The sequence below is a fragment of the Sceloporus undulatus genome, chromosome 3 (assembly GCF_019175285.1).
Source record: "Sceloporus undulatus isolate JIND9_A2432 ecotype Alabama chromosome 3, SceUnd_v1.1, whole genome shotgun sequence".
Taxonomy (NCBI): domain Eukaryota; kingdom Metazoa; phylum Chordata; class Lepidosauria; order Squamata; family Phrynosomatidae; genus Sceloporus; species Sceloporus undulatus.
In genome coordinates, this window is record NC_056524.1 from 160,542,647 (window position 1) to 160,566,878 (window position 24,232).

The window sequence follows — 24,232 nt, forward strand, 5'->3', positions numbered from 1 at the left end:
AAAAACGTCTTGACAAGGGTTTGAAAAAAACATCAAGGAGGATACAGGTTCATGTGATACTATGGCAGCCAAGTATACCTTCTGCAATGAGAATGCAAGTCCTTTTTTTCAGAAGTCCATGAGAAAAAGATTTAGAGTCTTGCAGGGGAAGGTTGCTCAGATCTCATGGTTCCAAATGAGCGGAAATTGTTCCACTTGTATTTGTAGGATTGTTTGGTGAAGGCCTTTCTATACGAGGAAGTTATTGTGCTTTCTCCATGCTGAGAGAGTAAGTGTCTTGAGTTTGGGGTGGAGGATTTCACCTTGGAATAGGAGGTCTGCCATTCTCACCTCTGACTGCACATGTCCAGCTGACTGCTTTCTCTGTCAACCAAACTTGAATGGGACTTTCCCCCCTGCTTTTGATTGAGAGGTCTCCTCTATGAATGTGTGGTAGGGTACTGGAACAGATATTCAGCACCATTGGGTTGTGTTTGGAGCAGGCTCTCTAGGTGGCATGACACAAATGGGAGGGAAGCTGGTTTCTGCCAAAATTGTTTGAACAGATCTTGCAAGGCATGGTTGGTGCTGGATCATGGTCAGAATGGAGCCCTGAAAGTTCAATAGCTAAAACACCGGATCCGCTACTGGCAGAGGTGAGGTGACGTCACTTCCAGGCTCAAGATCTGGTTCATCCTCAGAATAACCTCTGCCAACATCTTGGTGTCCCCTGTGTCATGTAATTGATGTTATTAGATGGGGATGAGATTAGAGAAGAGGGAAAATTTGGAGAAGACAAGTCCAAGTCGTACTCCTCTTCTGAAGAATCCAGTGGATAGCGGTGCTAAGCATCTAGATGGAAGGCAGTGGAAGCGATGGGCTGTGTTGGAACTGGTGGAGCTGTAGTGGAAAGACTTGATGATAATGATGCAGACGTAAGGGTATGATGGTCAGGAGAGGTGCTATGAAGATTGTGGATATGACTGTGAAGGTCGAGGTCATGGAGCAAGTCATCAGTACCAGAGATGGATGAGTCCTCAACATTGCAGCATTTGTCTTGAAGTGTGGGGGCCAAGGGTGTGAGCAGGATGATCTGGGAGGCCAGTGGCATGGTAGGGTTGGGGTTGGTGAGTATAGCTGTAGGGAATCCCTGTGATGGGGGCATTTTCAGGGTCAAGGAGAGCCCTCCAAGTAATAGAAAAGGGGAAATATCCAACAGCTTCAGTATCAGATAACAGAAGAGCAGCAGTAACGAAAATAGACATGATAGTAGTGGTTGTGGTACCATCATGAGTAGTATTGTAATGGGGGGGGGGGGCTCTTTTCCCTTAACAAGTGTTCTGTCCAACAACAGTTGATGCAGGAGATGGACATCAGGAGAGACAATAGTGTGGTAGACTGGGAAGAACACAGTGGACAGGAGGGGGCAGGACAACCCACCAAACTACTCAGCATTAGAACTTTCCAAGGCCAGTATCTGTACAACCCAACTGTTTGAAGCATAGAGACCACAAAGAAGAACCTCTTTTTTATACTGCTTGGAAAGATATGACTACGTTGTGTACTCTACCCAAACATGCGTTCTTAACACTTAAGAATCACTCCCAATGGTATTTCTATCAGAAAGACGACAGGTATTTCCATATTATCTAGTGTCAAAGCTGTCCTGCTGCTGCCAGGCAATGACCTTGTTATTCAGACACACCTGCAGCAACTAACTGGGTCTAAACAGAGAGATGCACTTTAAATATATTAATGTTTTATTCATGTGATGTCTTAGAGTGGTGTTCTAAATTAACACACAATTTAATATTTATACTTTATTGTGCTTTAACATATTGCAAGCCATGTTTTGAGCTTTGGGAGAAAGGTAATTGATAAATAAATAGGATTTTTTTAAAAAAAAAAGTTAGTAGTCTTTGTCAACAGCTCAGAATGTGAGATGAGCTCATGACAGGTACACAGTATGATACAGTATGAGAGAGACCCAGTGAGGCGTAGTGGTTTCAGCACTAGATTGGAGATCCGAGTTTGAATCCCTGCTCGGCCACAGAAATCCACTACGTGACTTTGAGCGAGTCACACACTCTCAGACCCAGAAAACCCTGTGGTAAGTTCACCTCAGAGTCACCATATGTTGGAAATGACTTGAAGACACACAACAACAAACAGTAAGAGAAGAGAGCACCATTCAATTATGAGTTTGATTTCTAAATGCTCTCTTATAGCCAGGTCAGTAAATAGCTGCTTGTTTGAACAAAAAAAGGGTTGACTGCAATTTCAAACACACATATAAACAAATGTCTACTTTACCTGGACTAAATTTGCTTGGACTAAACTGTGAACATATCAATTCACAAAAATATATTTTCTTCTGTTCAAACCATTTTGTTCCTAAAACAATTTCACAACTGTCTGTAAAATTATTCTTCATAGTTCTACACATGGAGAAGAGCAGAATGCAAAAGTTAACCTGAATTCCTCTGCCATGCTTTTTTCTAACCAGCATTTTGTTTAGTTTTTCCTCAACTGCTGATATTTACAACAAAAAATAAACAAAAATCAAAACTCATGCTGGTGTTTTATTATCAAGTTATTGAATTATCTCATTTTGGCAGAAGGCAAAATGTTGCCATAAAAATTACATCTTAATATTTAAACCTGAACTTTTTATTTTAAAGCAGTTTTCTATTTGATGTTCACTGTAATCCTCAGAACAGCAAAACATGCACAATGTGTCCACTCTCTTTCCACTAGATTTCCATTATTTTGTCCACATGATATGTCTTCTCTTTCTATAATTCTCGGGACTATTTCATCACTACCCTTGCAAGATTTCATTTCCTCTTGCCCTATCCAACAATAGCACTGTTTGGTTAAAAAGAAAAAGAAAAAAAAAAAAAAATTGTAAAGGGAATACACACATCTAAACATACATTTTGGGTTTTTTGTGGGGTTTTCAGGCTATGTGGCCACCTTCTATAACATGGCCACATAGCCCTAAAAACCCACAAAAAACCATAGATGCTGGCCATGAAAGCCTTCGACTTCATACATTTGGGGCTTTAGAGTGAATTCATCTATAAAATCTACTCATTATAAAAAACCTTACCATTTAAATTTGCTGATAGGCTTTCGTCACAATTAATTCAAGGACATTCACAGAAATATTCATCATAAAGGACCAGTTTCTAGTAAGGGTGATTATTATGTGTCAACTGCCTACCAACCTAAGCATGAGAACTAAAAACAATCTAAACCAAAGCAGGATCTTTGAAACATGATTTAAAAAAAAAATTCCCTCTATCTACAGCCAAAACAATACTACTATTGATCTTCTCAGCAACTCTGAGCAGATTGGCCAAAAGATCTTTGTGCCTGCAAGACCACACCTCACCTGACTCAAGGTGTTTATTTTCAAGTATTGCGCAGATGTAGTTAAGTGTGAAATATTTTCTCCTTGCAAGATGACCCAATGTAATTGCACCTTGGATTTCCTGCTGCGGCAACCACACACCACAGCCCCAAACGGGCATTTTTGCAGCAGAAAATGAAATGGCAAAATGCTGCTTAAATAAGGTGCCCTTTCTGTCTCAGCGGTAGCTTTCAACATTTCTGTGGTGTGGCATGTGTAAACACCATGTCGCAGAAATGCCGCACTGCAGAAATGTCATGATGCCACCTGCTGTGTGGTCAGCAGGGCAGTGCGATGCCAACTTGGGTGTACAGTGCATACACCACACCCCCATGCCACCCCAAAGCCAGCATTTTCTGTCAATCTGTTTTAGTCCTAACTGGAGTTATACACTGAGTTTTACTGTGCAATCACTTTGCAGCATCCTGGAGTGTGTGTCAATATGGCAATGTCTTGCAATTCTCTTGTGTTTTTCCACTGTCTTTTCCATCCTTTTCCTCCTACCAAAAACCTATTAAGAACAAAGACATGTCATCTGCACATTGTCTTTCAAATGGTAGCACAAAGAGCTGTCTATCGGGAAGTAGACAATATTTAAATTAATATGGTCAAAGAAATGGCCTGCCAATCTCAACTGATAGTGATACGGCAACATATGCTTTATGAAAATTATCATCTAGAGCTGTTGTATTTGTAACATTTCCTGTTCCCTAGCTATGGCTGATCTACCAAGGTAGGACTCTTTGAATACTTCCTGCTCCTACCACTGCAACCATGATTCATCCTAACAAGACACGTATATTGTACTTACTATTAAAAGTGCTTAACATCTATGCAGAGGTAGCTGGATTTAACATCAACAAGCAAAAAACAAAGATGAAAAAAAATATGAGGCCTAAAAAAAGTGAAATTGACTCAAATATCTGGTTTTAGTATAGAAAAAAATAAAATATTTGGTAATTCATGTCGCAGGAAGGAACCTGATGTTCTTCTAAGACAAATATGGGGTGAAGTGGACCAGTGGCTTGGAGTGACACCTGGCCACTCCAGGCCCAATCAAACCCTGAGTGGTGCGGGACCATGGTAACTAGACAGCACACTCTGAAAGCGTGCCACTACTGTAATCCCAAATGGGCTGCTGCCAAAAAACTGACTTTCCCTGCTGCTTTTTCTGGCAGTCCAAGGCCGTCAACAGCCTCACATCTGTGTCTGACCACTCCAGGGGCATATGGCGTCTTCATGTCCCACCGCCAGAGTGGCCAGAAACCACTTTATTTGGCCAATGTGCTTCAGGCCTATGTCAAGGTATGGAAAAGATATTAAACAGTACTTAACAAAATTAATAATCATTATTTTAGAAAACCCATTTTAATGATTTACCACAAATACAGACCCACACTGTGCCCTAAAATGTTGCTATGGGTTATCAGTGCATGAAGTCCTATTTAAATCAACTGAAATTAAATGCACATTTTTTTACATATATATTTATGTCCATAATTTATTTGAAAAAACCAACAACTATATTTAATGCTAACAAAGGTTAGTCATGTAACCTACAAATTGAAAGTAGTCTCAGGCTGCTTGCAAATCCTGGGCTATGAGGTCATCCAAGTTAGCATTAACCATAGCAGATATAATACTGAGTCACAGCTTTAAGGCAGCTACAGCATGTGTGGAAATTTGAGTATGGTTTAAGGAGGAGAATATGAGATCTTGCACCATAATCTGAGTCAAGGCAACAGATGCATTGTATCTGAACCAGCCTTTCTCTCTGTCTTCTGAAAAATATGTGCAATTAGAATCTTAGGAGAATAAATTCTGATGTATTTTTCACTCAGGAGTATATTCTTATTATAAACTAGCCACAAATAGTGGAAATAATAGGATGAAAGTTTAAGAAAAATACTGAATAAAGACAACCATGGAATTAATGAAATGAACTCCTGGATATGTTTACTTATGATGCAAACAGTTCTTTGTTTAACTTTTACAAGTAGCTTTCCCATATCTCAGGAACTCAGGAAAACTACTCAAAGGATTACAGTTCTCAGAATATCCATTTCTTGGGAGCTGTAGTCTAAAAAAGTAACTTACTCTAGATAAATCCTCAGTTTTTCCATGATTTGTGTTACTGCTGACCTTATGTTACTATTTTCTGTGCTCTGCTTCCTTTTAAAGAGATAAAAGCTTTTATTGTACTTGTAATTCATATTTTTATGGTATTTACATTACCAACTTTGTTAGCTGCCCTGAGTTTGTATGAAAAATGAGATATAAATATTTTAAAAATTAAAATAAAATAAATGTTTTCTGTTTAACAAACCATAGGAATTCTTACCCTTTATTGGAGAACTGAGTGACGCAATGCTATACAGTTGATATTCTGTCAGCTGGTTTCATCTGTATTTCCACTTCAACAATTCCAGAATAAAATTGTAACAATGCATATTTCTTTAAATCTGTAAAATAGGAAGAATTAAAAAGTTAAGCTTACAGAAACTTTATGAATAATTACCATATATACTTGACTATAAGTCAACCTTATGTATAAGTTGAGGGCAAGTTTTGGGACCAAAAGTATGGATTTTGATATGACCCATGGATAGGTCAAGTGTAAAACTTGGAGCTCCTTCAGTGTGTGTGTGTGTGTGCAAGTGGCCAAAAGGGAAGCAGCAATCAATATGAGGCTTAAATGTTCAGCCTTCAATCTGGAGACAGTGAAGACTGTTAAACAAAGAACAATCAGTCACCAAGGAATCTATCTACTTGGCTCGGGATGGAAAGAAACTGCATGGGAAAATCTGAAAGAACTGCTGTCACATTACCATACTGACCTGTAAAAAAAGTTGACCTAGGATTTTGGGGTGAATTTTTGGGCATACCTTTTTAGACATATAGAAGAGTATATATGGTGAGAAGAATATGTTTGCATTTTGTCCTATCAACTACAAAGGACTTTTATATACATTAATCAGCATGTGCAGAACTAGTTTTGTACAACCCTTTATGCTGTGCAGCAATTTTTTTTCAACTTGGGAGAAATTTCAAAGCAGTTCGTGAAAACAGCACGAGAAGTCAAAAATCCTCTAGGCATGTGCCACAGCCCTTGATCATGTCTACAGTGATGGTATGTCATATAGGTCCAATACTCATATTCAAATAACTGCTTAGATTTGAGGATAAAATCCCAAATACTTTGACCGTCTTACTACAGGTTTAAATCAAGGTGAGAATATAAATAAAATTGGAGTAAGATTTGAAATCCTCAGTTACCAAATCTAGATTTCCTTTTCTCAGGATAGAAACAGGACTTTTAGGCACACAACCACGACAACTTTGGGTGACCCTGGACAGGTCACACTCTTTCAGCCTCAGGGGAAGAAGGCAATGGCAAAGGCTCCTCCGAAGAAACCTTGCCAAGGAAACCACAGGACAGAGTCACCTTAAGATCCCCTAAAACCTACTGGGAGACCATGGGCAAGTCACGTGCTCTTGGCCTCAGAGGAAGACAATGGCAAACCTCCTCTGAAGAAATCTTGCCAAGAAAACCCCATGATATGCTCACCTTAAGATCACCATAGTCAGAAACAACTTGGAGGCACAACAACAACAACAACAACAACAAGCATAATAAAGCACAGAAGGCACAGTACAAGAACAAAGAGAGCCAGCAGTTTGAGCGTGCAATGCTGAAGGCCAGGGCTCGAATCCCAGCTCGGCCATGAAACCCATTGGGAGACTTTGGGAAAGTCACACTCTCTCAGCCTCAGAAGAAGGCAATGGCAAATCTCCTCTGAAGAAATCTTGCCAAGAAAACACCATGATAAGTTCACTTTAAGATCGCCATAGGTTGGAAACAACTTGAAGGCACACAACAACAACAACAACAACAACAACAGTTCCCAGAACCCCATAGCAAAGGGCAATACTTCCAGCCAGAAAGGGCGGGACTTTCAGCCAGATCGCCGGAGTGCGACCCAGCTCCTTGTAGCAGCCCAGTTTTCCGTTAGAGAATTAGGTCGCTGCAAGGAGCCAGCACGTGCCTCCCCATCCCTCTTTGCCACAGCCAAGTTGTCTCAGGGCTAACTGGGCTGTGAGAAGGAGCCAGGCCACATGGGCCACACCCCTACTACCTGTGGCCTCTATGCCCTCACGGACCAGGCTGCATGCCAGAAATGGTACGCGTGCCACAGGTTTGCCAACACGGGGCTAGGAAATGTTTCTATGTTGAAGTAGGTTTGGTTGAATGACAGCTTAGGAGTCCCAAGACTTACTGCTAGAATGTGTTTGTGTGTAAAGTCCACATGGAGGGGATTTGGTCCAATGACTGTGTTCTCACTCCCAGGAGGTAGGGCCATAATGCTAAACTATTGCTGTTTAATACTAAACTAATGCTCAATAATGTTCAGAGAAACATGATTCTCTATACTGTGAACAACAGTATCTCCATACCCCTGCCCCAGCAAATGTGAGATAGGATTGTCTGAAATACAAAGAGGCCAACTAACACTGTACTGCTGTATCTCCTCATATTGTGCTTCAGAGGTGAAATGTATATATACATTTCAACATATTTGTGAAAAAGTCTATCATAATGTCTAAAACACAATATTTCTGATTTGCTGAAAACCTAGTATCAAAATGTGTCACTACTACCATCTAATATTGCAAAAACATAAAACTATGAAAAGTGGGAACGTAAATAATTTGGCATCTATTGAAGGTTGCTATATCCTAACCCCTATGGGTATATAATGTGGTCAGCTGCATTTTATTTTTGGCTGTTAAATTGGACTATTGTGCTATATATGGATAATGATGCTATATATCAGAACTGCTGAAACACTACAAACATCAGAAATTATGCTGTTGTGTATGCAAACTATTATGAAGTACCAGAATAAAAGTCAGTTGTATATCTCATAATTCTAACTTCACATGGTCTGTATCATTCTGATTCAATCTGGTAGCAGAGAGCAATATGTGCAGAAGCTCTATTGAAAGTTTTGCTTTCAGCACAGACAGACAAAGATATAATCAGCCTCTTCAAAGCTGCAAGATTGCTATGGTCGAGCTGCATAATAACCTTTGCTATTACAAGGTCATAATACATCTGTCTCTGTGCTTATAGGAATACCAATCACTGGTTTAACAACTTTGGCAATCAATAATAGATTTGTTTAAAATGGAGCAATTTGACACTGGCTTGAATACCAGACAGCATCAGTTCTTGATGACAATAGTGTTTGCTAAATAGACAGGCTAACGTTTAGCTTTCAGGTCAAGCACAGAAAAGGTTACACTATTTTATATTTGGGGGAGGGGGGGAATAATGTAAGGACAAGATAGATGCAAAGCCAAAACACAAAGTAGGTTTCTTGCCCCTTCTCCAAAATCTCTTTAACTTCTACTGAATGCCTACAAAATGTTGAAAACTGAAAGTTAATACTTGCATCCCTGACACAGTCATGATATATACAGTATCATTTTTCTCACAAATCCTGTGCTTCAATCTGACAGTAGTACAGTACAATACCATTATACTGAACTTCCTACAGCTTTCAAGACAGTCCAATTGACAACAAAACCCAGAATCTGGTAAGAGTGAAAAGGGTGCCCTTCGCACACATCAGAGAACTATGCTTGCATTGCACAATAAAAGTCTTTGGTGCTACACAAGAGGGACCATCCTTAACCAAACTCCTTCCATCCCTTGACTGTTATATTTTATATGTAATCTGTTCCCCAAAAAGAAAATACTGGCAGGGCCACTTTAGTTCACTGAGCCTGTGCAATATGATCATTACAGCACAATGAAGTTGCTTTCAACAGGAGAGTAATAACTTTCCATTTGAGAGCCCTCACATTGCACCATTCAGTTTATTAGCAAACGAACTGGGCTTTTTTCTTCCCCAACAAAATAAGTCATTGAGTCAGTGCAACAATATTAATATCCTCTTAAAATACACATCACTGAAAAATGTATATGGTAGATCTACGTCACATGTCTGCTTCACACAAACGAAGGTTGTATCCACATGGCAGAAATAATCCAGTTTGATGCCATGGAATTCTGGGAAATGTAGTTTTGTGAGTCAATTAGCCCTCTTTGTCAGAGAGCTCTGGTGCCACAGCAAACTACAATGCCCAGGATTCCACAGCACTGAACCATGACAGTTAAAGCAGTGTCAAACTGGATTATTTCTACAGTGTGAATGCAGATGAATCCTCTCACCACTACATCAAGGGTAATGTGGGGGAAAGTGACTACTTGGTGTTCCAGCATGTAACCTTACGATTGCAAATACAAAGAAGAAAATAACTACAACCAGCTTTTTATTAAAAAAAAAAAAAAACCCAGTTGCCACCAGCAAAACACACAAGTTACAGAAACAATGCTCTTCAAAATGGAAGCAGTTGTAGATTACAGACTAGTCTCTAAATTGAGGCAGCATATTTCCTACCCCAGCCCCCACCATTTCTCCCTATGATTATATGTTGATGGATTACACAATCTCCCTATGGTTATGTTGATGGATTACACAAGCATCCCTCATTCTAACTGAATGAGGGATGTTTGGGGAGCTATTTATTAAATCCAAGTGCCAATTTTGTGACTTCTGCAATTTTCCCACAGATCTCTGAACTATCAAAGGTAGGGTTGAACAAGTCAGAGCATGGTAAAAGTTTCTGAATACTGTCCATACAGGAGTATAGCATGGATAAACTACTAAAGAAATGTGGAAACAAGCGGAAATACCTTGGAGTTTCATCAAAGATAACTTCACAAAAATAAAAATAAAAGAATTCAGTAGCATCTTTGAGATTAAGAAGAAATTTATCTTCTATATCCACAGGAGTTCAATTCCAGACTCCCTCACGGATACCAAATATCATGAGACCTCAAGTCCCATTATTCTCTATGGACACATGATGTGCACATGACCGCTGTAGTGCAGCTGCGTATATGCACCACCACTGAGAATAATGGGGCGAGGCCATCCATAGATGCTCCATCCTACTAATGGCTAGCCCTCTGATATGGAGGGCCAACTGCATTGTTGGTCTGCAATTCCCATGATTTCAAGTCAGCAAGACCAAGGTTGGACGGGAATGTTGGGAGTTGATATCCAATACATCTGAAGGGCACCAGCTCAGGTCAGGTTCTGGGATACACATTTTAGTAACAAGCATTGTCAATCTGGTTAAGAGTTTATATAGTGTTTATTATCTACAGCTACAAGTTCACCAAAAACAAAGTAAAATTTCTAGTCATTACATCTTTAACTAGCAATAAATTGCTCAACAAAGATAATTGTTTTATTATTTGTATACAACTGAATGTTATATACAGGTTTATAAAAAAGAACTGTCAGTTTCTCTACGCAGATATATTAATGGAGGATGGCTGATGCACATCTGTATAGTCACCATGCAGACATATCAGTATGAACTCTACACATAAAGCTATGCATTTAACTTTGTGGAAACAGGATGTGCTACACAGCAATGAGAACCATTTTTATGTATCACAAATGAACTGTTACTGGCAGAGACATTACCAAGCTTGTATAAAGCATGTTACTAATTTTTAAGACAAAAAAAGTGAGTAAATGATGACACTATAGCGCTGTGAATACACTCAATTCATCTGACTTCAAAAGTTAAACCATATTGGGCCTGAGAAGTACACTTCAATGGGATGCCACTAGGAATACCAGGGATCTCTAGGAAGTGCTAGAACAGAATACTGCCTGAACCACTGGAAGCACTGGAAGTAACAGTTGACAATATTGGGCTTAACTGACGAACAGTCTGACTCAGGAAAAGGCAGCTTCCCCAACATTATATTAATACCCCATTAAGCTAACATTCCTACATACAATTTAAAAATGCAAAACGATATGTAATTTTATGGAATTTGCTACACAATTAAAATTATGCATCTGCTTCATGGTACTTAACTGTTCCCAGGACTCAAGACAAATGTTGCATTCCACCAATCATTTTAACTAGTTTTCTTGCAATTAAAATGGTTAATTCCTTTAACCACAATCTGCCTTATGATGCTCATCTAAAGCCAGCTGAACTGGCTAGATATATCTTCAGAAACAAAGTGCTACATACACTGTTGCTACATGTAGCTACTCAACCGCAACTATAGTGGAAATGGTGCTACACTAAATACACTGACTTGCAGAGCAGGAACAGAAAATCCATTTTTTATTAATTTGGGAGTGGGGTGTTGCATCCACCACATTTCAGAGCAGCATAATGTTGCTGAATAAACTGTGGCACGGACCTATTTAGAATACTGAGCCTTAGAATCATAGAGTTGGAAGAGACCACAAGGGCCATCCAGTCCAACCCCCTGCCATGCAGGAAATCACAATCAAAGCATACCTGACAGATGGCCATTCAGACTCTGTTTAAAGACCTCCAAGGAGGGAGACTCCACTACTCTCAATTGAAGGAGTGCGTTCTCCTCTCTCTTCCTTATATAAGGTAGCAAGGGAAAAAAGAGGATCTTTGCCTCCTCCTATATTAAAATGTCCATTATTTACGATCTTCAGTGGAAGCTGTTCTCCAGGCATTTCAAGTTTTTTATTAGTTTATTATTAAATATATTTGTTTCTATCAACACACCAGGGCCCCAAGGTGATAGGACAACAGATAAAATCATTCTTTAAAAACAAATCAGATTACTTCTAAAAACTAATGTTTAAAAAAATCACAGTTAAAACAATTTCAAAATTGCCTTCAGCGATCAAAGTACTGTACAGTATATGAAATACAACAGACTCTTGGTCACGTGTTGAAAGCTCAGTAGGGATGGAGCCAGGCCTGGCTTCTTGTGGGAGAGAATGCTACAACTGAGCTGCAGCTAAAGAGTCTCACATGTTCACCAACTGAGCCTCACAATAGGGTTTGCCTTGTGGATCTCAAATTGCAAGCAGGCCCATATGGGAGGAGGGGCTCTTTTAAATACCCCCGGCCTTAAGACAGATATGTCAGGAGCTTTCCCAGTTGTAGAATATCCTCCCCAGGAAACTGTGACTAGGATAAACATTACCACTGTTTCAGAAGCAAAGGTAAACCTTTCCGTTTGCCAATACATTCTGATCAGCTGATACTTTTTAAAATTATATTTGCTATTTTTATTCTTTGTTTTTATTATGATCACAGTTTTGAGATGTTTTTCTTTTTTTAAGTTGCAGTTGTATACTTCATCTATATTTATAAGGATGAAAAGCAGTTAAAGCTATTTTATTAAAATATTTGTGTTTACTTGTATTTCTTTTTGTTTCATAACCTACCTTTGGTACTAGCTTTGGAAAAAGGCAGGCTATTAATAAACTATACAGTAGCCCCTCTGTTTTGGTGAAGTATCCGTTCTGGACCCACCCACCCACGAAAATAGAAAATCACCAGTATTCAAGCTACATTGGCTTGAATGGTGGCGCGTGCACCATTTTGTCCCCATCCTTTTGCCACCTGCAAATGATAAGGCATGCCGATTCGAAGTCTATGAAAACAGAGGGGTGACTGCACTGCACTATACAAAATGTAAACAAGACTTGAAGTAGCTTCCTAAAATTACAGTGGTTTACACAATTAAGAGTGACTGGAGAGAGCAAATTAAATATCTCCATCAGTATCAAAACACAATGAATTTGACTTGAAGAGGGCTCAGGAATAACAAATAGAATTATTTCCTCACACAATGTACAGTATATTTAAATGATAACAGCATGTATTTAACTGATAGAGGTACAAAGTATGGTGAGATTTTTTTCTATATGACATCACAGTAAGGACAGGCCCCAGAATATCTACAGCATAAGTATCTACAGTTAAAATCAAACCTCCATGTTCAGAGAAACATACCTTTGAACATCAACAGACATGAACAAAAAAGCAGATCAGTCATCCTCACTGCTTTATTCCTTAGCTTTCCAGCCTGATACTGCAGCAGCACCAAACAGGCCTTGATCTCATTCAGCAAGATAAACCATATATGCTTTGTTGTATTTTCATCAGGAATGTGGGTTTTTTTGGGGAAAGGAGAACTGGAAAATTTGCCAGTGCTCTAAATAACATTTTCTGACTTAGCACCTTTCACATAAATGAATGTCATGCTTAGATTTGGGTCCCATCACTCCTTCTCTCACCACCCTTCAAATATCCTTCCAATCTTCTGATTACTGAAGGACTTTTTTTAACCAGTTATAGTTTGGTACACTGAATGGCTTTGCATGAGAAATATTTTAGGTTTAAGTTCTGTTCCACTTAACTGGACTGCAAGAGAGTTCAAAGAAACATTTTTTTAGGTTTGTGTTCAGTAAGACTTCTTGATGAACACACAAAATAAAAAATATATATAAATAAATCCAAGTCCACAGTCCCAAAGATTAATTTTAAAAATGTTTAATTTAACAAATGACATGAACTAAAGCCTGGACATGCAACAACTGAAGTCAGGTGTGAAAGACATATTCAGAATGACAGAATTCTAAGCCAAGTAATTTATCTCAGTACTGGAACTCAACAGAGCTCATGCATGGTTCTTCCATACAAAAATCCACTGCTGGTTGTCTCATCCACATTTCTTCATTATGACAGTACAGTATGTTTTTCACAAGGGGGAATCACAGAATCATAGAGTTGGAAGAGACCACAAGGGCCATCCAGTCCACCACCTGCCACGCAGGAACTCTCAAATCAAAGCATCCCCGATAGATGGCCATCCAGCCTCTGTTTAAAGACCTCCAAGGAGGGAGGCTCCACTACACTCCGAGGGAGTGTGTTCCACTTGTGAACAGCCCTTACTATCAGGAAGTTCCTCCTAATGTTGAGGTAATGCTGAACAATTAAGTTGAAGGAGAATCTTGCTGATCTACCTAAAACCATTCAGAGATCTACCAGAAGGTCCTGATTTACCCTCCTTCTGCTCCTAACTAAAAATTAATGATGGCAGGAATGTAATTACATCAACTGATTTTTTCTGTAAGCCACCTTGGGTCTCACTCCAGGAGAAAGGTGGCATATAAATAAAAATAAATAAAAAAATAAATAGTAAGGTGTATAATCCTCACAGGGCAATTTCTGTAGGAATGCACTCCTGCCCTATATCCCTGAGGTGGCAAAGGGGAGAAGAGAAGTCTTTCCTGCTTCATTCAATTACACAGTAAAGAGCTCTTACCAAATGAAAATAAAATAAAATCTGTCTGAATAGATAAAAATGCCCCTATTTTTGGCAGTGCTTTTTGTGTATGTGAGAGAAGGGAACCAGGCAATTTCTTATTTTCTTGTTATAATGGAATTTGAGAATAAACATAATAGATCACAGACATAACAGAATAAATTCCCCAAAAAACCCTACCCTCCCTTTTAAAAACCTTTATAATTTTCATATAAATTATTCTGAACATGATAATGATACACTGTATTTATAGGATCTCAAACCTCGTTTGTAATTCCCTTAGAGCTTTTTCTTCAGATTTTGTTACGGTATTATCTTGTGTTCTCTCAAAATGCAAAAGAAGCAGAAAACTTTCAGGTGCAAGCAAAACTAAAACCCCAAGGAGAAATAACTAGGGAAATGTGAGGCCAGTGATTACGTGATCAACATAATAAAAGATATAGCAACTCCACTTAAACATTTCTGAAAAGAAGAAAATTGTTTTCCCTTTCCAGGCCCCTCTAAAAGAAAATCTCTTTTGGTCTCTCTCCTGACTGGAAGGGGGGGCTAAAGACGATTGGCAACTGCGTATTCTAGCCAGCATGTCTCCAGCCTTCAAGTGTAGTGGTAGGCTCTGGAATGCGAATGAGTAACATGATCTTTTCCCTTCCCTTCTCCTTCACAGAAACATTTAGAAAGTAATTTAACCTCTTAAAATGGCATCTCAGCACTGGTTCATAGTTATTCTGCTGAAAGCAGGAAACAGTAGTAGCATTTAGACAGATAGACAGACAGACACACACACACTTCGATCTTAGATAAAAATCTATAAATAAGTTTCTCTCTATCAGTGTGCATATCAACTTTGAGGAATGAAAGCATTTTGGTTTCACAATGATCTGAGCTCAGGGGAACATGCCTCTCAGTAAGTATGCTTAAAACACTCCACCACCACAATCTGCAACACTTAACTAATTTAATGCATGGCAACATCTAGTCAGAATTTTTCTGAGAAGAACATGAATACAACTTGTTTATTTATTTTGGGTAAATAGGCTTGAACTTTCACATATTATATTAACCTACAATGGTTTCTATAGATAACAGGGTCTGCTAAAACTGAGCCATGAATAGCAGAGTCAAAGACATTTCAAAGTTTCCTTCCGTTATTGTTTGTGTTTTTTTTTTTTGCTGCAATGAATGAGACACAAATAATCCCACAATTGTGTAACCATTTCTATACTGCTATTTTGAATCCATTCATCCTCACCAGAGTTGGCAAATTTCATTGATCAGTTTACATCAGAGATCTGGTTCAGATGTGATTTGTTTGTGTGTGCTTCGTACAGTGAGCCACGCCATACACAAGTTCTTATAGGTGGCTTTCAGCATATGCTGAAGCGCCTAGGAAATGCGTGTGGTGTTGTGTGGCAAGCATGAGCCCCATTATATTCAATGGGGCTCATGAATCACGAGCGCAGCTGTGTGGTGTGTGTGTGGCTGCACAGCAAGTATGAGCCCCATTGGATATAATAGGGCTCAAGCTTACGCGTTATTTGCTTTTTGGGGGGGGGGGGGGGGTCCAGAACAGATACTCGCATAAAGCAAAGGCCCACTGTACTTCAATTCCCCACTTGCTTTACAATATGATAAATACAGCTTGCTGTTATGTCTAAATTATCTGCCCATAAACCAGAGATGGAAACTCAGTTCAAACCATGGTTTGTAATTTAGGTTTAGAAATAATTTATGAGTTCTAGAATGCCTCATTCAGACTGATTAATCTCAAGTACAGTTAGTTTAGTTTCAGATAAGACCATTTCAAACAGTGATCTCAAATGCTTGCTTGTTTAAAATAAACACGCTATTTGCCAGATGCATATGACATGTTAGGTTATGGTTAATCAAAAGTACAGTGCGCCCTTGGTTTATGTGGGGGATCCGTTCCGGCCCCCCTGTGTAAGCCAAATATCGCATATGCTCGAGCCCCATTCAAGTGAATGGGGCCCATGCATGTGGCAGTGTGCACGTGCCATGAGGGCGTGCCCCATTAATTCGAATGGACATGCCACACCTTGCACCCCACACGCTCCTGCAGCTTTGCACGTAAGCTCAAAGCTGTGTATAGCATGCCTGTGTATAATGCGGGTGCACTGTATCTGACTGCATCCTCATAGCCATGCCAGAGGAAGTGGAGGAGAGTGGAGGCTATACACATTTATGCTTCAATAAACCAGGGGATGAAATCATGCTGGGGGAGGGTGTGTACTGGAAAATGCTCATTTTTCTACACATACTAAGACCATCTTTCCTTTAATCAAAATTGCTATTTAGCTATTTGCTCTTCAGAACAACACACAAATTAAACTCCTTTAAGAGTGACCAAAACATCACTTCCATTGCTCAAAAACAATGCTGGTAAAGTCTGTAAGGATCCAGGGTTTGTAAACATGGTCTTCCAAACCTCCAACACAAGCACAAACCTGCACTGAACCAGCAGAATGGGGAAACTGCTGGCCTCCACATTTGTGTTGAAAATAATTCTCCACATCCAGTTAGCCAGAAACAACAGTCCAACAACATTTGTGGACTACAAGTTCCCATCCCAAAAACAGCTATTATTTTTCTCCACAGTAAAAATAGAGGCAACATTTTGTCAGTGTTGCATAAAGTATGTCTTCCATGTACATTTTAGTTTCATCTATGAACCCCAGATGAAAGGCTTCTTAGTCCAGGAAGAATGGTCAGATTATGAAAGGTTGATGCATAACAGATAAGGGTAATGAACTATGAAGCAGCATGGTTAGTGATTTAGGTGTTGGACTAAGAACTCTAGAGACCAGGTTTCTAATCCTCACTCCACCACAGAAACCCACTTAGTGGCCTTCGGGCAAAATTGCAATCTCTTCCTACTCACAGGAAGGCAATGGAAACCTGAACTCTGAACAATCTTACCAAGAAAACCCCCAAGAAGGGTTAATTTTGGCCTACCATAAGTCAGAAATGAAGCATGCAAACAAATGAACTATGGGGTTTAGGGTTGGGAGATATTACCGACTACTCTATTCTCACTGGTCCAAAGTGTGAACATCTGAACTGGCTTTAACACACTGCTGTAAATTTAATTTCACCAATATGTTTCTCTCTCTGTCTTGTTTGAGGGAGAGGAAGTTATGTTAAGAAGGATACCCAAACAACTGATGCTAGAAACCATACAGTTCTCTCCTGAGAAATACTTCAAGCTGATGGGCACCTAAGCTCAAAATATGGTAAAACGAGATGGTATCTAAACAGATACGCGATTTAAAGATTTTGTTAGTCTAGTCATACCCAATCTCATCCCTCCTTTTAAATATATTAAAAGCTACATCTGGGTTGCAGTAAGAAATACAGTATGAAGCATTCAGCATCACAACATTAATGTCAAAAATATTTTGTGTCCAAAACACTTTTTAGATTTCTCCGAAGCATGAAGCAATACATAATCCTAACTACCATTTCGAAGCTTGAAGCAATACATAATCCTAACTACCATTTGGAAGCATGAAGCAATACATAATTCTAACTACAATTTAAGTTTACTTGTCCATTAAAAGAAAGCAGCAGTGCAATACATTTGAAGCATTTTCATAATGTCTCCTCTTTATTAGGCAAAACAGTCTCTAAACACACACTTTGGCATCTTCACAAATAAATTAAGAGAAAACAGATGCACTGGCAGAGATGCATGGAAAGCAGTCAGACTTCAACCACTTCAGGGATCTATTGTGCTATAAATACAACAATATGCAACCAAAGGAGGCTCCTCCACAGATACACTTGTCTTTGCAGCAGCAGCAAGCAAATATAGATTATAATTAAAAATGAGAATATATTTTGTAACTTCTCTGTCCCTGTGCCAACAAGTGTAACTATCTGAACCACTCTACAGTATATACCAGATCAACAATTAGCTGCTGAGCATTAACATCATTTTATTAAGCACGCAGTTTGCTTTTCTAGTGCTGCAGTTAAAAAAACAAGTGTTTGTTGTTTGTTGTTAACTGCTCCTGAGTTGACCTTGACTCATGTCCACCCTGTGGATGAGACATCTTCAAAGCAGTCCTCAACTGCTTTGCTTAGGTCCTGCAGGCTCAGGCCTGTGGCCTCCCTGATCGAGTCTAACCATCTGGTGTGTGGCCAAGGGTATTGTGTAGCCAAAGTGGATCTTTCTTTAAGTCTCATGGGTTTAAATAAGAAGTGGAAATAGGGTTGTAGACAATCTGAAAATAAGCCTTCTTTCATTTTAATGGACTCATCTCCAAGTTGATGTGTAGAGGAAGCAGTCTTAAAACACTTCACTTTGTCCATGGGGGATCTGTTCCAGAGGGCCCCCCCCAATATGAAAAAATGTGGGACATCAAGTCCCATTGTCCTTAATGGTACTGCAACATATGTACAGCCACTAGTGCAGCTGTGGGCACTCACCACCATTGGGGACAACAGGGCTTGCTGTCCCTGGATGCTCAAATATGGCAAGGTCACTCTGTATCTGAGATTTCGAGTCTTACTGAAATCAGATTTTTAAACACTTCGCTTTTTTAAAATAGTTTTTGTTTTCAGAAGTATGTTAAGATCATTTTTTTTCTTTTTATGTTATTATTATTGTCTGTGATCTGAAAACAGACAACAGGTTATTTCAGCATGAACAAAGGTCCAAAATGCACTGCAGAAATAATCCAGTTTGACACTGCTTTAACTGCCTGGGGAATCTGAGAACTGTAGTTTTGTGAGCCTTCTCTGGGCTCATTCACACTGGCGGCATTGCTCCGAAAAGAACTGGGCAAATTCGGGGGGCCCCCTCCTGAATCTCTCCAGAAGCAAGTGCTGACTACCAATCAGGGGTATTTTAACCCGAATGCCCTCTTGGAGAATTCGGGTTTAAGGTGAAGGTGCCTGGCTGTCAATCAAAGTTAGTTCTGCGATGGTTATAGGTGACATTTCCAGCACTGATATGGGCATTAGATGTGTGCTTTCCATAGGTTATGATCTGTCCTTGGCCCCATTTTCAACCCCAAAATGCAAGGTAATGCACCCAGTATCCCCCACTCCTTACCACCCCAGAATGCCTCATACACAGGTAATAATAATAATAATAAGTTCCTCACCTCAGAAATGCCAGAAAAGGATGCAATTGCCATGCATTTTTTCCCCTCTTAAAAGCAATTCAGGGCTATCCCTGAATTCCTTAGAGACAGTAGCAAAAACATGTATCATTTTGTCAATTGGCCAAATTGACAAGAGCAACAAATGTAACATTCAGATTGTAGCATTCCATTTGCAAGTCTTTGCTAGGAGCCAGCAAAAGACAGGGAAAGTGAACCAGCAGCAGCTACCCACGTTCTATCTATCTATCTATCTAGCTAGCTAGCTAGCTAGCTCTGCTTCAAGCAAAACACGATGGCAGCTCCGTTTGTGCCCTGCCTTTGACCTGAACTGAACTGACCCTTTTCCTCTTGCTAGAGGAGCTTTGCCATTGCCTTCCACTGAGGCTGAGAGAGTGACCTGTCACTCCAACTGACCCATGGAATCAAATAGGAATAAAAGGGAAATGCAGCGCAGGCATTCTGACTGTAGCATCTGCATATAGCACTAATAATAATAATAATAATAATAATAATGGCTCTTAAGTTCCAGGAGCAAGAGGAAAGCAAGCACTCAAAAAATCATGTGCATAAATTGTCAAAAGAAGCTGCTTCTGCTGCATCCATTTCCCTACATCCCCCAGCTTCGCTCCACAGCCCTATTTCCCTGGGCAATCCTCCTCCTCCTCCCAACTCCCAACCCCAGGGTGCCATGATGCCATAGCTATGGTGCCCTTTCCAGGGTGCAGGATGTAGCCACTTTTTGCAGTTCCTTCTCATGTCTTAAAGGATGGATTGGGGCCGCAGCATGACGTTGCCGTGGCCCCAATAAGGCTGAAGAAGGGGCGGCTGAAGCCCTCAGTCATCCATTTAGCACAGTACTATTGTTTAACAGCTAGATTTGCCAAGCCACAGATAGCAAATGGTCTTAAATCTTTTACAGATGATAGCTGACCTGCGGAAATAAAAGAAAAGAGACTGACATACATCCCAAGTGTGGACTGAATTCTTTATGTCTGCAGAGCAATGAGAGGAAAAACAACGTCCTATTACAGAGGATGCAATTTCAGGCTGCTGAGCTTTCCTGCTAACCGTGCAGTGGTAATGACCATCAAAAAGACAGACTTAAACATGAGCAAACATGAAGTGGCTAGCTTAAACAGTGTGTTCATTAGATGGCTGAGGCCCTACCAGTCACTTTAAGTTCATAAGATCTTTTATAAACTTTTTCATAACTGGGTGGGGAAAATGAAATAAGAGACAGCACTGAGATACACCCTTAAGGGTAATACTAAAAAGCCAATAGATTTTCATGGATATAGAACAAAGCATACTGCAATGACTAGTGAAAAGGTTTATCTGAAGTACAGCCAAAAAATAGTTATAGAGCAAAATATTACTACTTGGGTTTCCTTGCTACCTTCAGCACTTGTAGAAAACCATAATTTTACAGTGGGTGCATCCACCAAGCAAATCTCCTTCCCAAGCAGTTTGGGCAGATCTGGTAGATGGAAAAAAATCCCTCAGAACATAAAAGCAGCATGGTGATAAAGCCATCACAGAGACAGAAGTGTGACACCTGAGCTGTTCCTATGGATTTTAAAAACTATCCCCATGAAAAAGAGCGAGAAAAGGAAAATATGCAGTTGCCTTTGACCAGCCACTAAAACTAATGTTGCTTCCAGACAATGGGCCCATCTAACCAGAGAGGAATACCTACTTTTGTGCTATCTAGGTATATACAACCTATGAGCATCTTGTTGAATATTTATTAACTAGGCAGTAGGTAATGGAGAAATGTGTGACATTTCCCAGTTTATAAACAGATCCAGGTTCCCAAGAAGGCAAATAGTATACTAGATCCAGCTGCACAGAGTTTCGGAAACTCTGTGCAATAAGAGATGAACAGCCACCAAGGGGGGAAAAGGGAAGGGCAATAGGAAGAAGACGAATAGTAAAGGAGATGATTAGGATTCTTAGGAGAGTATATGTGTCTTATACCGCTTGGCAAAACCAATGGGCGGTGAACAACAGGAACATATAAAATAATGACAACTTTAAAAAAACACTTTATCCCTCCCACCTTACAGGAAATACAGTATATTAAACGTATAACCTATTAAAAACACAATGTCAATTGCATAAACACAAAAATTAACACTAAAAAACCCCTGCTCATCCTTGTGACCCTCGAAATCACTGAGATGGGGCACGGAGGAATGAGTGAATCAGGGAACATGCTCCGGGGCTGGTTCATCTGGACAGCCTGCGAAGAGACTCCGTTTGAACGCTTTTTTCACGTCTGTCTAATGAGTTTATCTGCCGGATCTCCTCCGGAGGTCGTTTCCAGGTCGGTGTGGTGCGACAGCAGAAGAACGCCCTCTGGGAGGTCGCCGCCAAGCCTAAGATTTTAGACGGTGTAGTTAGAAGTTCCTCCAGAGGACCGGAGAGGCGCTGGGGATAGGATTGTAAGGGAGGACGGCGGGCGGTGGGGGGACGGGCGTCTCTAAGATAGCTTGGACCCAGCCATTTATAGGGCTTTACAAGTTGATAACCACACCCTTGGGCCCGGAAGCTGATAGGCAGCCAGTGGAGGGACCTCAAAACCCGAGTAATGTGGTCCCTCCTAGATGTTCCTGAGACAAGCCTGGCTGCCATATTTTGAACCAGCTGTAATTTCCGAGTCAAGCACAGGGGTAGCCCCATGTAGAGTGCATTACAGAAGTCAAGGCGTGAGGTTACCAGCGCGTGCACAACCGTCTCGAGATCCCTTACTTCCAGAAAAGCGCGCAGCTGGCGTATCAGCCGAAGCTGATAACAGGCACTCCTGACCGTCGCATTTACCTGATTTGTGACATTTACCTGATAGTGACATGAAATAAATGACAATGACAGATGGTGGGGGGAAATCCTCGAGATCTATGGTTGTGAACCAATGGTTCATGATCAGATGTAATAAGTTCCAACAAACAAGCAATATTGGGACTAGTAAAACTTAACCCAGTCTAGTAGCAGCTGATATCTGATCTCAAAGCATGCACTTCTGCAGACACAACACCAAGGACTTGAGAGGTCATTCTTTAGACCAATGACTCCCAGACTCTGGTCCTGTGGGTGTTTTGCACTTTAGCTCCCAGAAGCCTAAGTCATCTTGGCCAATGCTCTGAGATTCTGGAAGCCAAAGTTCCAAACAACTGGAAGGCCAGAGTTTGGGAATCTACTTTAGACACATGCCTCAAGGGCTCTTTTACCAATACTGTAACACTCTCAGCAGAAAAGGATGGATTCTATGAACTTGCCAACAAAAGCTCTGGCCATGATGAGCTTTTCTCCATGATACAAAGATTAAAAAAAATATATAAATTGTGATTTTGCCCACAAGTAGACTCAAAATAATGTACAGGTTCTTCATTATTCAGAATTCCCAAATCCAAGACACTCCAAATTCTAAAACTTTTTTCATAGGTGGGTAAGATAGTGACACTTGTTTTCTGATGGTTCAGTGTACACAAACTTTGTTTCATGCACAAAATTATTTAAAATAGTGTATAAAATTACCTTCAGGTGATGTGCATATGATATATATGAAACATACATGAATTTTGTGTTGACACTTGGATCACTTCTCCAAGATAGCTCATTAAGTCTATGTCAATGTTCCAAAATCCAAAATGCTTCTGGTCCCAAGCATTTCAGGTAAGAAAGATTCAACCTGTACAGTTAGACCACAGTATAACACACAACAACAGAAAGAACAACCCCAGAACAACATCTAACCGTCTAATTAAAAGATCGTATGTACAGTGTTGTGTAAATTTACAGCGCTATATAAATAAAGCTTAATAATAATAATAATAACAACAACAACAACAACAACAACAACATATTCTTTAAAAACAGGATAGGAAATTACTGAATATTAAAAACCTGACAAAAATACAGTTGGCCCTTCTTATACACGGATTTTTTATACACGGATTTAAGCATACACAGTTTGAAAATGTTCCAAAAAAGTATAAATTTACCTTGATGTTCCATTTTTTATTAGGGACACCATTTTGCTATGTCATTATACTTAATGGGACTTGAGCATACATGGATTTTGTTATACACGGGGGATCTTGGAACCAAACCCCAGCGTATAACAAGGATCCACTGTACTGTTTAATTGCTTACTGGATGGAAACTTAATATGCATGGAGTCAGCCTGATTTCTCCCTAAGAGGTAGCACTATTTAACACACTGTATTTCAAAGCCATGAGCAGAGAAGAGCTCCCAAGTACAACATAATATATTGCAAAAACATAAAAATATAGGCTGAAACTGGGAAGATGACAACAGAATGAAAAGGAAAACAGAATTAAAGAGCAATACAAAGAAAGACACAAATAAACAGTTTACACAGAAGTTGAGGAATTCAGAAAAAAAATACATACTGTATATAGTCACAGAGGTTATGCACAGTCAAGAAAGGAGATGTGGCTACCTACTAAAACCTTTCAGATCTAGAATGTTCTGAACAGTGTTTC

General features: G+C 39.8%; 1 protein-coding gene across 1 annotated transcript in view; it reads right to left on the minus strand.

The window, feature by feature from the left end:
- BMPR1A (bone morphogenetic protein receptor type 1A) overlaps nt 1-24,232 on the minus strand; it is a 90,599-nt gene that overhangs the window by 45,534 nt on the left and 20,833 nt on the right. Inside the window, 1 exon segment of the mRNA XM_042459784.1 lies at nt 5,736-5,856. The gene's annotated coding sequence lies outside the window, so the exon portion shown is untranslated.